This window comes from Montipora capricornis, chromosome 5 (assembly GCF_036669925.1).
Source record: "Montipora capricornis isolate CH-2021 chromosome 5, ASM3666992v2, whole genome shotgun sequence".
Lineage (NCBI taxonomy): Eukaryota > Metazoa > Cnidaria > Anthozoa > Scleractinia > Acroporidae > Montipora > Montipora capricornis.
Genome location: NC_090887.1, coordinates 31,511,252 through 31,520,186, shown reverse-complemented (window position 1 = coordinate 31,520,186; position 8,935 = coordinate 31,511,252). Strand labels below are relative to the sequence as shown.

Sequence of the window (8,935 nt, the reverse complement as noted above, 5' to 3'; positions counted from 1 at the left end):
TAAGCATATCTTAGTAAAGACGTGTACCAAAGACTTGGTCAACGTTTAACGTGGAGTATATTTTATGGAAGTGACCTGTCCAAAGGATAAAGTTATCTAGCCTTTGAAAGTACCGACCAGTCCACGTCAGGCGTTCCGAACGCGAACGCGGTATGAAACCCTTGAAAAAATTGCAAAATTGTTTGTATTTCTTTAAATTTATGTCCCTACTGATAGAAAGGAAAGAAGTGACTGCTTTTTAAACGTGTTTATCTAGTTTTAGAGCTTGCATTAATCATAAATATTCTGCCAAATTATGTACAATTCATGTAGCTTAAGAATGAAATACAAACCAAAATAAGGCTTGTGACAATCAATGCGAATGACTTTAAATAGAACAGGTATCATGCAGGTTTTTCTAATATTTCTCGCCACGTTTTGCAAAGTAACGAAAATTGTCAATTACATAATCATGTGATAAGCCACGCGGCATATTTTTAGATACTGTAGCGACATCGTGTGAAGAACGAGGCTTTTGACAACACATGCTATTCTTATGCAAATAAGTGCCGAATATTCTGCAGTTTAGCTCAGTAAGAAATGGCATAGGCTTTGAAATTGGATTGAACAGCCAAGCAAGCAATGGAGGGCAAAAACGCAGCATGCTCTTAATGTGTCACGAGATGTCACGAGTAATGTTGCTCGTGATCAAGTGATTCTTTCAGCTGGTAATTATAATAAATTGCTGTCACTGCCTTAAAAAAGCAGTGTACCTTGCAACTTTATGTATATATTATATTTAACAATTATTCGCCTCAGGCTCAGTGATTATCGGTGAATATTCACTGAGACGAAGCCAGTGAGAGCGTGCAAATTTTGTATAAATTCACCTGTGTATTTATACCAAATGTGAATATTGCTAGTATATTAGAAGGCCTTGCATGTGAATGATAAATAATTATTTATTGTTCTCAGAGAATTATATTTAAATTGTAGAGATTGGAAGTGACAGTGCATTTTGCAATTGCCACGAATTAAAAATAATCCCTGTTGAAATTTAGGAAGAGTAAGTGGATTAGTCATGCAGCCATAAATTTGTTGTGAGGTTATGAGGGTGTGAGATCTCCCTGTTTTACACTGGTATAAATATTTAGTGATGTTTAGATTGGAGTATGTTGAAATGCAATTAACTTTGAGAAGTCTCTCTACATGTAAGATCTAATATCTTAAAAACTTCATTCATTTAATGAGATTGACTGTCTTCCACCTGGAAGATGCAGATGGAAGTATCACTTAATTAATAAACAAATATGAATGTGAGCACAGACATGTGCAGAATCACTTCAATCTTGTGTTGCTTGACACATTTTATGAAGGCTCAGACCTCAAGTACCTTCCAGGTGAGAGAATTGTCGTCAGAGATAGTTAATCAGTAAACAAAGTTTTGGAGTAAGAAGTCTCCGATTAGAAATTTTCCATTCTGGGTGTACATGTACACACAGGGTCTAAAGATTAAAAAGAAAAATTACAATAAAATATTGTGAGTGTTGAGAACTTAAAGAAGATAGTTGAAGTACAATAATAATAAGGTATTCTCTTTTGTCTCACAATGTGGTCACTTGTGATGTAGATCGTGATGTTTCGACTGCATACTGCTAGTCTTCATCAGGTGATGAGGTCGACTGATTACACTTCACCTTTTAAGCAGGATGCTCCGCTGTGATTGGTTGGTTTTCAGCAGCTATGATTGGTGCATTTTGATCCTCGCTTTACTTCGTTCTAAAGCGGTAATGAAGTAAAGTTTATTGATTGTGATCCTCATTGGTACACATATACATGCAGGGTTAAAGAGGCGATTCACAGAAGACTTCACCCTAACAACATCAACAGGGATAGTGGAATAGAAATTCCGGAAGCATGGATGCCCACGATCAAGAAGCACAACCACAGGAGAACTGTACGACAGCGGACCGCCGAAGGAACAACACACCAAAACAGCGAGGATCAAAATACTCCAATCACAGCTGCTGAAAATTAACCAATCACAGTGGAGCATCCTGCTTAAAAGGTGACGCGTAACCAGTTGACCTCATCACCTGATGAAGACTAGCAGTATGCAGTCGAAACGTCGCAATCTACATCACAAGTGACCACATTGTAAGACAAACGAGAAAACTTTATTATTATTGTACTTCACCACAATGAATAACAGCAACCTTTTTTACGATACTTGTTGTACTTTTTCTCCAAATGTACAAATATAGGAAAGGATACTCTCCTATGCAGCCATGTAATATCCAATGACTGTATCGAAATGCTTGCCTCCATTTAAACTAAAACCCGATCCAGGCTAGCCAAACAATGTATGCATTGTAACAGCCATGTGTTGCAGAAGATAAAGGAAAGTTATTGTACTCCAGTGTTTTGCGGCCATTAGTAGTTTAGTTCAAAATGAGGAACACAGACAGTTCTCTGAACCATTGTAAGTTTGGCATATTGGTTTGGGTCCCAGACCAAAGAGGTCAATGTTCGAAGAGACGTGTGTTGTATGGCAAAGTCTTTAGTGTGAAACTACATGTATTAATTCTTAAAATTTCCTTCAAAGAAAGCATAAGGCTTTGACGTCTAGTCAGAAATGTGGTTGTCAGGCTTACATTGTATTTTGCAGGGGTGACACCAAGATACAGTTTGTTTAGCTGAATCATATTTATTCTCTGTGAGGCATGGCCTTGTCATTACAAAGAGAACTATATAGGATAATAATTTGATAGTTCTTTAATGTGGCAGTGGTCTCAGTTTGAATCCATTTTCACCTACAAGGTTAAATTGGTGATCTTCATTTTACTTAGGTTGAATAGTTAGCAACTACATGTATGAACCCCCCAAAAAGGACAGAAAACATCTATAGATATCTTCCCTCAAACTCTGTCTTATGCATTTCAACACATCTTGTTAATGTTTCATATCATCTTATTGGTTTCTTTATACAATTACCTATTCACTCTCAACATTACAATGTAGTAAGGGAACAAAGAAGTGTACTATGCACTTACTGGTTCCCGATTTCAGACCCTTCAGATCTATAGTCCTGTGTCTTCACCACTACACTACAATGACGAATATGCTCAACCTCTTTTCATTATTTTACTTTTGCATAATAAGTCAATTGATATCCACGTACATGTATATTAATAACCAAAACTGACCCTAATTTCCTTCTAGGCTTAATTTAGGCCCCAGAAAAAAGTTTCTTCAATTCATCTGAGTGCATATTCAACCTTGGTAGGTTAAATGAGGATCACCAATTTAACCTACTTTTTCAAGGTAAAACTGGATTCAACCTGAGAATGGATTTTAAAGGCAACATTGATATCTCCCATCTATTTTAGATTCTAAAGTGATACCAGAGTACTTCCGCAGCCTACAGTGTTATAAGATGGACCAAGAGATATCAAGTAATGAAAAGACACCACTGTTAGGAACAGAACATCCTACTTTGGAAAACCACAGAACACATGATGTTCCAGTGTATGACACCAAACCAAATGGCCCTTCACCACTAAGCCGGTCATTTTCGACAGATTCAAGCCAATTTGGAAGTACAACTGTTACAGTAATCTCCTATCACAACATTTGTTACTCAGTCACCACCAAGGAGAAAGGAATAAAGAAAGAGAGAGGAATTATCAAAAATCTCAGGTGAGGGTTGTGCTACTGTAACATCATTTGAATGTTATTTTGAAGAAAATAAAGGATTTTACCACAATTGCTTGTAATTTTGCAATCTGATAGGTTAATTTACCATTGTCAATAAGAGTCTAGACAATGCTGTATGCGTCATGCTCGTATCAATTTGTCACGCAATGTAATAGCCAATCAGGAACGCCCATTTGGGGAATAAACCAATCATATTGCAAGAAAGTTATAGACAACGCTTGCTCTTTCTTTGTGTCATGATTTTGCTCACGCTCTGAAATAAAAACTTTCTTTTGTGTTGAATATTGTGGTAAAAAACAAATCGAAAGTGGTTCAGCGTTGTCTGTACTCTTATCGACAATGATATTTGTCATCACAGTGGTTAAAATTTGTTCTGGACTCACTCAGCTGTGCCTCGTGAGTCCACAACATTTTGACCATTGTGATGACGAATATCATTGTCGATAAGAGTACAGACAACGCTGAACCACTTTCGATTTGTTAAATTGAAGCAAGCAAGATCATTGTTAAGTTAAAGTAGTCGATAAACAGATACTTTCATAGTGAAGACCCAAACAAATTTAACAAACATACCACATGGAGTAGTGGAATTGAACGTAGGCAACATTTGTGCACAGTGCTCTGACCTTTGCTCCAACTCTGCTCTTTATAAAGTTTTTTATTCTTTAACCCATTGACTCCTAAACCACCCCCTATTGACGAGTAAAGTTGTGTGGTATCAGACAGAGTAAAATCTATTAATGAAAATTTGGTTTTATCAATTCCTCTATTCACTCTGACGAAGGTTAACGCTCGAAACGTCAGCTTTCCAAATCATTCATGGTGGTAATTCAACCTTTATCAACACGTTTGATAAAACCAAATTTTTCTCTTTGACTCTCCCATTGACGCAGCACCACAGTTTCTTTAGAGACTAGAAATTTGTAAAATCTATTAAGTCTCACTCCAAGGAGTGACTGGGTTAGAGACGACATAGTTTTTGAGTGGATGTAGGGGTTAAGGGTCTTAATATAAATTTAAATTCTTTCTGTATTTCATGATTTAAGTGGCCTTGTGCAACCTGGATTAAATGCAATACTTGGACCAACAGGAAGTGGAAAGACAACGTATGTATAACATAATAGGATATCAAATTTTCTTCCTGTTTTTCGACAAATGTCCTATCTTCGTCCTAGATATTTTTCCCTTTACTCTGAGACCCTTTTTAAGGAGCAATATGGTTTCTTGATAAGGCAACCCAGTGGTGAGGGAATTTGATCAACTAAAAGGGATCAGTGATGAAAGATGTTGAGATCTTTTTAATTTGTATAATGAAAAAATCTTAAGACTTCTCCATCAATGATCAAAGACCCAAAAAACTAAGCAAAATTAATGCATTCCTTTTTCACTGTCTAATGTTACAAATTCGTCCATTTTGGAAAATCCCCAGTTTGGTAGGCTAAGTGGTTGTTGCTATGGTTATTGCGATAAATTCTGTGATTGGTGGATTAAGCTGAGTGCACTTAATATGATTGGCTGATGTAACTGTTCGATTTCAGGTATCCGATTATTTACTGTTGTATACAGCTGTCTTTTTCTGGGGGGTCTTCAATCTTTGTTTTTTATTTCCTGGTTTTTCACATACTTGACTTCTTCATGCTATTTCAGGCTTCTGGACATCTTGGCTGGCCGGAAGGATCGAAAACATCTGTCAGGTGTAGTCCTTGTTAATGGACAAAAGCAACCAGAGAATTTCAAATGTATCACCGGATATGTTGTACAGGTTGGTTGAAGAAAGCCAAAGTGACAAACACACACAGCTTTTAGAATTGTCTTTAAATAAAACAGAACTTATTAGAGAGATTTATACGGCAAACGGCAAAATGTGACTTTTACCAAAATCAAAGAGACGAAAAGAGAGAAATGCTCCTCGCACGTATCTGGATAATTTAAGCAACTGTCTCTGATTATAGACACCTGAAAAATTCAGATGGCTCCAACGGGATTTGAAGCCATGACCTCTGCGATGCCAGTGCATTGCTTTACCAACTGAGCTATGAAACCGCACAGTTGAGAGCAGGTCAATATAAATATTTGGCTTTTGTACATCTCCCACCGTCAATACAAACTAACTCACCTTGACCAGCTTCTAGATGGCTCGGTTGCTCGGTTGTAAGCCATTTTACGGCACAATCGTTCTGTTGTAGATTCAAATTTCTTTTAAGCCTGTACTTTTTTCCATGGGGTACTCTGGAAATACTTAAATTTCTCCACTGACTGCAATGAAATTCTGGAATGTTGTTTCGCATAGATAGTCGTGACATGATTCTACGTCGTTGTACGCTTTGTCTCATCAAAATACTGAGTTGCTAATGGAAGACGACGTATTATGAACATATTAGCATCAAATGATCACAGAATTTCCATGCAAAAGGGAAACGTGTTTTTGGTGGATGGATTGTAATGTTGACTAATATGTGGAGCCGACGTGAGAAAACGTATCATGAGAACAGTGATTGATGTTGCCTTTGGATATGATTTGGAAAATGAAGCACAATTGTATTTAAGGCGATGCAAAACTCAAACTGACGTTGCTTAGGTTTTGTGTCCGTCCGCTTTTTCTTTCCTTGTTATCGATTATGTATGGAATCATAGTTCATTATGCATGGTTCTCTAGGCGTAAACACTAACGGCTTAGTTGACCAGTGACATCATGGACCACAGCGTTTATACCATCTACTGACGTTACACCAATCACATGACTCTGAAGATGAGTTACGCTTAGGTTAGCTAAACACCATTCCATGTCACCCTAATCAGTCCTCAGGACTACACTCACCCGGATGATCGTACTTCTCTTTAAGAATTGTAGTGGGTTAATTTAAGGACGGTGCCTACTATTATTATTGTGCATACGTTCTACGCATCTAAGAAAACTACGCGGAGAAAGCATAACTTAGCAAGTGCTCTTGGTATCCAAAAAGAAGATTGGGGGTAACCATCCATTTTTTAGAGATAATTGAGCTTTATTTTGGAAAAGGACGCCATACGTTGCCTTGTATTTTAAAGCTTTTTATAATTAATATTGTTGATTGATTATCTTTGAAAAATGCGTGGTTTCCCCCAATTTTCTTTTTGCTTTTCCCGCATACTCATAAACCGCGCAAATATACCTTTGAATTAGTAGGCTCCGTCCTTGATGCTTTCTAAACCACTTCCTTACGAATGAAGTTCATTCAACACTTAATTGAACCCCACTCTATGCATTCATTTTTTTTTTAATTTGCCAGGATGATGTTGTGATGGGAACTTTAACGGTGAGAGAGAACTTGCATTTCTCTGCATCCTTAAGACTCTCCAGAAAGCTGAGTAAACGCGAGCGTTCAAAGAGAGTAGAGGAAACTCTTAGCGACTTGGGCTTGTTTCATGTGGCGGAGTCTAAAGTACGTACAGATAAGTCTAATGGTAATGGTAATGCATTTGTATACTGCACATATCACATCAGTCTCGTGGCGGTTTACAATTCTCTGAGAGTTAGACCACCAACATCGAGGGTCTCCAGTGTTTGGGTTCTTTTACGTCCCACAGTGTTGGTTAACAGGAATTGGGTTGTGAGACGGGGCCTACGGTTTATAGCCCTTATCCGAGAACACTTGAAAGTCTAACCATTTGCAGGTGAAATTAAAAAGGCAGCACTTCCTCCTTAGTTAGTTGGCTAGGTCCAACTTTTGTTTAGCACATTGACCCCTGGGAGTGAGACTTACCAGATTTTACTCTGTGTAACCCCAGACGATTTTACTCGTCACCTGGGGGCGTCCTAGGGCGTTTGAGTTGTCAATGTGTTAAGCAGTCTCCTCCATTAAACTCCTCAAGTCAAGTCAAGTCAAGTCAATTTATTTAACGTCGGTAGTTCCTCTAGTTATGAAACTGGTATCAACGGTGCGCCTTTTACCCCCCTCCCTCTGTCAGTGCTCCGTTTCACGGATATTTAAAGCTATAGCTACACGGGTCAGAGGAAAGTGGAAACAGACGTTGAAGTCACCGAGGATCGAACTGGGGACCCCTTGCTCCGAAACCCGCGCACTAGCCAACTGAGCTACGCCTGCAAATGTTGGTTTTTGAGGAGAGTGGAAAACCAGAGTATCCGGGGAAAAAACCTCTCGGAACAGAGTAGAGAACCAATAAACTCAACCCACATATGGCGTAGAATCCGGGAATCGATCCTGGGCCACATTGGTGGAAGGCGAGTGCTCTCATCACTGCGCTAGCCCTGCTCCTGCTCCTGCTCCTGATCTCCCACACGAAAGTCCGCTGCTCAAGTAACTGAGCCAACCCACTGAGCCGCAATTCTATGTGAAGTCAGCGTCAACGGTCTTTGCATAAAATGGGTTAAACTTTCAAAATTAAGGGATTACTTTTAAAATTATGACGAGCGTTTTCAACAATTCCTATTTTTGAAAAGGGCTAGAGGAGAAACAAAACCCTGCAAAAGCGCTGTACCAGTTTCCCTGAGAGTTCTAGAATTTTTCGGGAAGGGGTAAGTCGTTTTCTTGGGCCCTAACATAGCCAAGAAACAGTGCTTTACTGTTGCTGTCCAGAAATAAAATTAAACAAAAAAACATCAGAAAAAATATTCTTGCAAATTTGTGGAACTGAGAAAAATGGAAATCATCCACGGAGCTCATCTGTGCTTAAATTCGTTAATTTTATTTGCTCATCCGCCAGGTTGGAAACGAGTTTATTCGAGGAATATCTGGAGGTGAACGCAAACGTACCAACATTGGAATGGAACTTATATTGGCACCATCTGTTTTGTTTCTCGATGAGCCAACCACTGGGCTGGATGCAGCCACAGCTGTGTCCGTTGTTCAGCTTCTTCAAGGGTAGGGAAGGTCTTTACTGCCTGACTGATATAAATTCTTTGCGAAGGAATTCGTGCGCGTGAACAGCCACTCGAGAATGTGTGTGAAAGAACGTGGTCGAATTCTTTCACTACAGAATTTGACCTTGTCCCTTAGCGTTTTAACGTAATAAAAGAGTGCCTTTTCAAACGTAAAACAAATACTTTTCTTATACTAAAATGGCAGTTACTGCTGATGAAAACCTTTTGAAATGCAAATACTCTTTAATATATTCCCCCGCATTAGCCTCCATTGCGAGCTAGTTGTCACAATGTCATTTAGTGTTGCTTTTATCCTTTATAGGCTCGGTCATCGTGGTAAGACCGTGATTATGTCCATACACCAGCCTCGCTACTCGA

The 8,935-nt window shown here is 38.7% G+C and overlaps 1 pseudogene; it reads left to right on the top strand.

Moving 5' to 3' along the window:
- Nucleotides 1-609: 609 nt before the first annotated feature.
- The window catches only part of LOC138048717 (broad substrate specificity ATP-binding cassette transporter ABCG2-like), a 24,435-nt pseudogene continuing 16,109 nt past the window's right edge, over nt 610-8,935 (top strand).